The 8,938-nt window shown below is 35.8% G+C and overlaps 1 pseudogene across 1 annotated transcript; it reads right to left on the bottom strand.

The window, feature by feature from the left end:
• Window positions 1–507: 507 nt before the first annotated feature.
• On the bottom strand, window positions 508–2,405 carry LOC146949771 (uncharacterized; annotated as a pseudogene). The gene is made up of 4 exons (XR_015028080.1): window positions 2,259–2,405; window positions 1,938–2,043; window positions 1,724–1,822; window positions 508–1,267 (listed from the first exon to the last, which is right to left on the bottom strand). The product of XR_015028080.1 is annotated as an uncharacterized LOC146949771 (transcript).
• Window positions 2,406–8,938: the final 6,533 nt, after the last annotated feature.

The raw sequence follows: 8,938 nt of genomic DNA, 5'->3' as shown, positions 1-8,938 counted from the left end.
TAAAATGTTGTACTTTGGAAGTAGTGTGCATAGTAATAATTAAGGGGTACTATTGGAAAAAAGTAATTAATAGTGCTTTGGAAACTGAAAGTGACATTCATTTTGAAATATTTTTTTTTTGCTAAAACGACACTCATTTTAAAACGGAGGGAGTATTTAACTCGAAATATATTTTTAAATGAAAACATTTTTGAGATGTCATCGGGCATGACAAGTCTTCAATTAGATAAAAATTGATATATGATATCCCCCTTGCGGGATTGGATGGAATAGCAATGGAAATTGAGTGCATAAGCTTTTTCAAAAGTTCAAATTTGTGGCTTCTTCTTTTTCAGTTTTTCTTCGATAATTCCTTTGTTTTTTTTTTCGACAAGAACTTAATTCCTTTGTTATTTAACATAAATAGGATAGAAGTACAAATTGAAAATTATTTCAACTTTTTTCATATATTTATGAGATTAAAGAATATAAAATATGATTATTAAAAAAGAATAAAATTATCTCGTGTTTGGCACCAGTATACACAATGTTATCATTCATAGCAACACAAATGTATCACAAGAAACAAAGCTAAATGATGAACAAGAAAAGAAAGATTGAAAATCATCGTGCCAAATGTGAGAGATAGATCAGAAATAAATCTAGCTAGCCATGAATCTCGATAAACCATGATGTGCTTGTATGTCTCTCCAGGCTTTACAATCTGAGATGGATAGTTAGGCTTATTCACAGAATCTGGGAAACCTTGTGTCTCGAAAGCAATGCCACCATACTTATGATATGTAGCTCCATCTTTTCCTTTAGTATCAGTCAACATTCCACTAGTACGTATAGTATTGCAATCCAACTTGGTTTGACCACAACTCCATTTTCCTTCCTGCGACAGGTTCTTTCACTATACAAACATTTGGTTAAATGATTTTGACCATTCACGTCAATTGCGTAGTTAATGTCGTATAAACCAGGAAGGTCGTTAATTTGACTTCCAACTTGTTTTGGTTTAAGGAAATCATATGGCATGTTCTTCACGGATTCAAGTTTGCCTGTTGGGATGAGTTTGTCGTCTACAGGTGTGATGGATGAACCAAAGATTTGAACAGTGTGACTAAGAATGTCACCACTGTTGTGGCCTCCTAGGTTCCAGTATGCATGCTGTGCTAGATTTACTGGTGTGGGTTTGTTTACTGGCTTGGCAGTCATTTTCACACCCAATATATATGTTCTTTTCAAGCAACATGTATGTCACACTTAAGTTTTCCAGGAAAACCTGTCAAATTTTATTTTGCAAACGAAATAATGCAAAAGGTTAGCTTTATAGCTAGAAACATGAAATTGATTCCCTGCATACAGGATATCCTGCATTAACATAGTGCATTGCTAGAAACTCGATTTTGAAAATATGCAGAAATTTTTTCCCTTAAAGATTTAAATATTGAGCTTGAAATTCAGACAGCTGTTCGATCTTGACGTAACAGTCATTGATGTATTAACTGTGTGAATTCAGGGTATTCCGATCACATAGAATCTTTCTCAATGTTACCACGATGAAACAAAGAACCAAGGTTTTCAATTATGGCAACAGTGTGTCGTGATCCTTAAATGCGACTACGGTAACAAAATCTTGATGTCACATTGCAAATTGCATTCAAGAACTATTTTTAAGACTCTGACTGAATAATCAAATTATATATGTGGCAGGCAGTAATTAAATGAAAGTACAAACCTTGTTCTCCATCAAAGCTGTGGTAGGTAAATGTTACATGACTATCATCCTTATGAACTGCTACTTTCCATACATTATCACCGAACCCTTTCTGGCCACCTGCAATTTCATCAATGATTAATAAGAAAATGTAAATAATGCATCATTGCATGAATTTGTAATGTGTGTATGTAAATTATTTATCAGAAAGTTAAATATATTAATATTAACGTACCATGGAGGCAATTTGTATGTTTTACCATCCAATCCAAAGTGAATTGAGCTCCTCCAATCCTATTTGCCACACGCCCAATAAGACCACCGAAGTAGACTCCATCAGTCTGCATCGAATTTCAACATCATTTTGTATATTTATGTCATCGTAACGAATAATCTCCCACGATTTGAACCAGATACATCAACTATTGTTGATCTAAATTCTCTCTTATATATAGTATGAGAGGAGTTCTAATAATATTTATTTATTTTAAATTATATTTTACATTTTCATTTTCAATTTGTCAAATTAAAGAAAAGAACAATGAATTAATCATACCTCATATTGCTCAATAGAATCATAGCCAAGAACAACATCAGCCACTTTCCCTAGAAAAGTAAATAAAAAAAAAGTTATAAAAATATAAATGTGGAATAAGGGATCATAGATATGAAAGAAAATAAAATAAAACAAGACAAACCATGTTTATCAGCTCATTTACTTAGGATATCATAGATATCAAAGTATCAACTCATTTACTTAGGATAATTATGGATTGACACTCTTTTATTTTCATACCATTCATATATCACATCATGTGATATTTTTTTATTTTTTATTTCTTTTTCTTTTTATCATTCTTTTTCTCTCTTTTCCACCAAACATGTCACGTTAGGTGTAGAATGGAGGGTTTGCCACATAAAATGGTCAATGTATCACTATTCTTTATATAAGTTGTTTGTTTCCGAGTTTCCGTCCCATTAGACATGACAATAAGTCGATGACATATTTTTGCTCTCTAGAGCATTCTTCATTTTAAAATAAACAATTTTTAATACATTCCGGCATTGGGATGAAGAGTGTGACAATTTATGGACAAACTTCAGAAATCTAATATGGACGGATCAAATGCTAAATTTTGTACTTTCCTTCCATAATACAAAATCAAATTCTTCGATTATATGCAATTATCATTTTTGTTGTTAATTTGTGTAGTCATTAACTTTGTCACTGCTCAAACATCTGGAGTACTGACTACCACCAAGTTAAGGTAAAGCATAGGGGACCTAGATGCAAATCATTGCTGCAGTTTGGTTTAACATTGTGCAAGTTGATTCTTTTTGTCTACACTTACTTTTTTGAAATTTCTTTTTGTTTTTATTTAGTTGGATATGTCCTAAAAGATTAATGTGGAAAGCTGACTGTGTTTACTTCTATAACGTAGCAGTGTATCAAATTTGAAAAGATACTTCTTATCAGATAGATTTACACCTTTTACAAAATATTTTAGTAAACTTTATGACACTCAATATAGGTTGCTGACATTCTCCCTATTTAGTTAACCTCATAAGCACTTTTATTTAAAAGTAACTATGCTGATACTTTTAATTTTGAGCCCTTTCTCATAATTTGTTTTTGTGGAGATTGCTGCAACCTCAATCTTGCTACTGATAAGAGTGTCGACGATATCATTGTAAATTTATGTTGAATGTTCATGAACAATGATAATGTGTTCTTGATGGACTTATATCTTGTCCGTTCCTTGTTTTTTCCCCTTATAGGCAGAGAAATGAATACAAACAATTGCAGGAAATTAAAAAAGTTCAGAGGCAAAGCACAAAGAGCATTGAAAAGCACCAAGACAGACACAATGAGCACAAGAAGCACAAACATTGTTACAAAGACAAAGACAAGGACAAAACGAAAGAAAAAAGCAGGCATCGTGATTCCAGTGCTGAACAATCAGAGAAATACCATGAAAAGGCTTAAGATATTTAGTTTGCTGCATCTACATCGTTTAGGTTGAGAGAAAAAAGGGTTCTAAAAGTCTTGTATTCGATAACATTGCAAAATCAATAGATAGGTATTATGTTTTATTAGTGTTGTGCTGATGCTGTTAGCCCTCAATTGCGCGTGAACTCTATTCTGGACCCAATGTAGGACATCAGTTTCATTTGATATCAGCATTTACTCTAACTTAAACATTCTAGAATTATTGGACCAATGGTTGCTATTGGAAGAAAGCATTGAAGAGAAGCAAATGACAGTATATGATACAAGCACTGCAGAAGTTACTTGAGGCGCAAGTTTCATTTAAGCTTTTGTAATTTCTTTTACATTTGCATTTCATTTGAGTTACATGTAGTTAGTTAGAGTTTTCAGCTCCTATAAATAGCTATCTCTGTAACCGTTTCTAATCAATGAAATAAGAATCATTTTCATCTTTCTCCAAAAGCTTGAAGCTTCATCCATGGCGGATTTGTTCTTAGATGGTATCAGAGCAAGATTTTCTTGCTCTGCTTCCGCACACTGAAGATTGAACGATAGATAAGTTCATCTTCTTCGTTCACTCTGTTTTTCTACTCTCTTTTCACCGATTCGCTTTGTTTCTGCGTTTCTGGTTTTCATTGTTCTTTCTTGAACAATTTTTCATTTCTTCTTTGAATCTTTGATCGGATTCTTCTTCAATATGGTGCGAAACAACAACAATCAGGATCAAAGCCTTGATCCTTACTATGTTCACTCGTCAGATAATTCCACAACAGTTACGGTTACACCTCAATTAACAGGAGAAAATTATCACTCTTGGTCCATGAAGATGCGAAGAGCTCTTGCAATGAAGAACAAATTCAAATTTGTTGATGGATCTATACCTGTGCCAGAAGAGGATGATTTGAATTACGCTGGTTGGGAAAGGTGTAATAATTTGGTTCATACTTGGATAATCAATTCCATTTCACCTTCTATTGCACAGAGTGTAGTGTTCATAGAGAATGCTATTGATATGTGGAATGACTTGAAAGATAGATTCATGAGAGGAGATAGGATAAGAGTAGCACAATTGCAAGAAGAGATTGCCAATTTGAAGCAAGGTAGTAAGAAAGTTACTGAATTTTTCACTGAATTGAGAGGATTATGGGAAGAGTTGGATCAGTATAGGCCAATGCCTCAATGTACTTGTCCAATAGCTTGCACCTGTTTAGCTATGAGGAATAACAAAGCCTTTAGAGCAGAAGACAGAATCATCAAGTTCTTGATGGGATTGAATGAAGATTATCAAGGGGTGACATCACAAGTTCTATTGATGGATCCTTTGCCTCAAATTAACAGAGTTTTCTCCATGGTAATGCAGCAAGAAAGGAAGATGCAATACAATGTTGTGTCATCACCTACAACTATAATGGATGATGCAACTTCAGGACTTGTGAATGCCATGGATGGACAGAGACAATTTGGAAGAGGAAGAGGAAATGGTCCTCAAGGAAGAGGAAGAGGAACTCTAAGAGTGTGCAGTTTTTGCAATAGAACTAATCACACTGTTGAAACTTGTTATAAAAAGCATGGATACCCTCCTAATTGGGGAAGAGGAGGAGGAAATTCCTTTTCAAATGGAGGAAATTTGTATGCAAGTGCTAACTTTGTGGAAAGTGAGGATACTGAATCTAAGGGAGGCACTTCCAATGGAAAGAATGAAGATAATGGTATGATGTTAACCAAGGATCAGTATCAAAGTTTGATAGCATTGTTAGAAAGAAGCAACATTGATTCTAAAGGCTCAGCAAATGTGATGAGAGCCAGTACTTCATCTGGTAATATTGGAGGTAAACTTTTTACCAATAATGCTAATTGCAAGTTTGATGACACTAGCTGGATAGTGGACACAGGTGCTACACATCACACTTGTCATGATTTGAACTGGTTCACTACTTATTATGAAATTAATCCTATCAGTGTTACTCTACCAAATAAGAACATTGTAGAGGCTTGTTACAGAGGAAATGTGAAACTGTCTGATACTTTGCATATTTGCAATGTGTTATTTCTACTTGACTTTGCAGTTAATCTCATATCTGTGTCAAAACTGTGCAAAGAACAAGATTGCCTAGTGAATTTTGAGGCTAATTTGTGTGTTATACAGGAAAAGAAGGATATGAGGAGGATTGGTTTGGCTGAAGAAGTGGATGGTCTATATTACTTGAAGGCCAAGAAAGAACCACAAAAACCAGTCAAGATTTCTAGTATTTCTGTTTCTAATAATCAGTCTAGTACTGTTGTGCCACCTGGAATCCTATGGCACCTTAGACTTGGGCATCTATCTCATGATAGAATGCAATGTATGAATAAAATGTATAGCTACATTTCTGCTAGTAATCATGTAGCTTGTGATATTTGTCAAATGTCAAGACAAAAGAAACTGCCTTTTACTGTCAGTCAGAATAATGCACATAACCTGTTTGATCTTGTGCATATGGATATTTGGGGTCCATTCTCTACTGCCTCTGTTCATGGTTTTAGATATTTTCTAACCATTTTAGATGATTTTAGTAGACATGTTTGGGTAGTTATGATAAAATCCAAATCAGAAGTCTCAGCAAAGGTTAAGAGTTTTGTTCAATTAGTGGAAAATCAATTTGAAAGGAAGGTTAAATCCATTAGGAGTGATAATGGACCTGAGTTTCTTCTGCAAGAATTCTATGAAGAGAAAGGTATTTTGCACCAAAGGAGTTGTGTGTATACACCACAACAGAATGGGAGAGTAGAAAGGAGACACCAACACATACTGAATATTAGTAGAGCACTAATGTTTCAGTCTAAATTGCCCAAAAAGTTTTGGTCTTATGCAGTTTTACACTCAGTATATCTTTTGAACCGGATACCAACAAAACTTTTACACAATAAGTCATCTTATGAAGTACTATATGGTCATGCACCTGATTTGAGTCAGCTCAAAGTCTTTGGCTGCCTCAGTTATGCTTCTACCTTGCCTATCAACAGACACAAATTTGATCCAAGAGCACAAAAGTGTGCCTTTTTGGGTTATAAATCAGGAATGAAAGGCTACATCCTAGTCAATGTTCATACTTCTGATATTTTGATCTCTAGGAATGTGAAATTCTTTGATCTTGAATTTCCATTCCATTCATTGTCTCTAAATCCTCTTCCCAACACTCACATTTACCTAGATAGTAATTGTGATTTATCTGGCAAGCTGTCTGTTGATACAGAAGAGTCCACTCAAAATATTGATGCATCTGAAAATGTTGATGCATCTGAAAGTGTTACTACTGATATTGAGCCTCTGGACCAGGCTGATGAAGTTGTTACACATTTACCTCCTAGACAGTCTTAGAGAAGTAGTAAACCACCTTCATACTTGAAAGACTATGTTTGTCACTCTTCTGGTTACCCTATGGCCAATTATGTTTCTTACTCTCATCTTGCACCACAACATCAAGCTTATGCTTTGTCCCTTTCACAAGATATTGAGCCTTCCACATACCATCAAGCCTGCAAAGACTCTAGATGGTTAACTGCTATGCAGAATGAGATTGAGGCTCTCAATGCTAACCATACTTGGGAGTTTGTGGATTTGCCCTCAAATGCAGTGGCTATTGGGAGTAAATGGGTATATAAGATTAAAAGACATGCTGATGGAAGTATAGAGAGATTCAAAGCACGTCTTGTGGCCCAAGGATATACCCAAACTGAAGGTTTGGATTACTTTGAAACTTTTTCACCTGTTGCAAAGTTGTCCACTATTAGAGTCTTATTGGCTCTAGCATCCATTCATGGTTGGCACCTTCACCAACTGGATGTTAATAACGCTTTTCTTCATGGAGAATTGAATGAAGCTGTGTACATGAAGGTACCTCAGGGAGTTTCTTCTCCTAAAGCTGGACAAGTGTGTAGGCTACTTAAGTCTCTCTATGGTCTTAAGCAAGCTAGTAGGCAGTGGTTTGAGAAGCTTACCCAGTTTCTTTATGCCCAGGGTTTTGTTCAAGCATCTTCAGATCACACTTTGTTCACTAAATCCACTGCTTCTTCTTTTACTGCACTTTTAGTGTATGTAGATGATATAATCCTTGCTGGTACCTCTCTCACTGTTTTTGATGAATTAAAACTTGCTTTGCATCAACAATTCAAAATCAAAAACCTTGGCCAGCTCAAGCTCTTCCTTGGTCTAGAGGTGGCCAGATCCTCTAGGGGTATCACACTCTGTCAAAGAAAATATTGTCTGGAACTTTTGGCAGATGCTAAGCTCATTAGTTGCAAACCTGTCAGCACTTCTCTGGACCCTTCTTCACGCCTACACCAAGATGGAGGTTCTCTTCATCCTGATGTTTCTGGTTATAGAAGATTAGTAGGGAGATTATTGTATCTTACTACTACCAGACCTGATATTGCCTATGCCACCCAACAACTGAGCCAGTTCATGGCCTCACCTACTGCTCTTCATCATCAAGCTGCCCTTAGGGTTCTCAGATACCTCAAGAGATCTCCAGGTCGTGGCTTGTTTTTCCCTCAATCATCTGATTTACAGTTGTTTGGTTTCAGTGATGCTGATTGGGGAGGGTGCATAGACACCAGAAAATCTATTTCTGGTTATTGCTTCTTTATTGGTCAATCTCTTGTGTCCTGGAAATCAAAGAAGCAGAATATTGTCTCATGTTCTTCTGCTGAAGCAGAGTATAGGGCCTTGGCCTCAGCAACCCGTGAATTACAGTGGATGTGCTTCCTTCTCCATGATTTACAGCAATCACCAGCTCGTTTACCTGTGCTCTATTGTGATAATCAGAGTGCCTTGCACATTTCTGCTAATCCTGTGTTCCATGAGCGCACTAAACACTTAGACATTGATTGCCATCTTGTACGAGAGAAGTTGCAAGCTGGAGTCATGAGACTGCTTCCTGTTTCCTCACACAATCAGACTGCAGATATGTTTACCAAAGCTTCAGGCCCTCGTCAGTTCTATGAGTGTCTCAACAAGCTGGGCATGATTGACATTTACCAACCTCCATCTTGTGGGGGGGTATTGGAAGAAAGCATTGAAGAGAAGCAAATGACAGTACATGATACAAGCACTGCAGAAGTTACTTGAGGCGCAAGTTTCATTTAAGCTTTTGTAATTTCTTTTACATTTGCATTTCATTTGAGTTACATGTAGTTAGTTAGAGTTTTCAGCTCCTATAAATAGCTATCTCTGTAACCGTTTCTAATCAATGAAATAAGAATCATTT

The sequence above is a fragment of the Medicago sativa genome, chromosome 2 (assembly GCF_051527215.1).
Source record: "Medicago sativa cultivar Bolivia chromosome 2, Bolivia_mono, whole genome shotgun sequence".
Lineage (NCBI taxonomy): Eukaryota > Viridiplantae > Streptophyta > Magnoliopsida > Fabales > Fabaceae > Medicago > Medicago sativa.
This window is presented reverse-complemented; position numbering and strand designations above follow the sequence as displayed.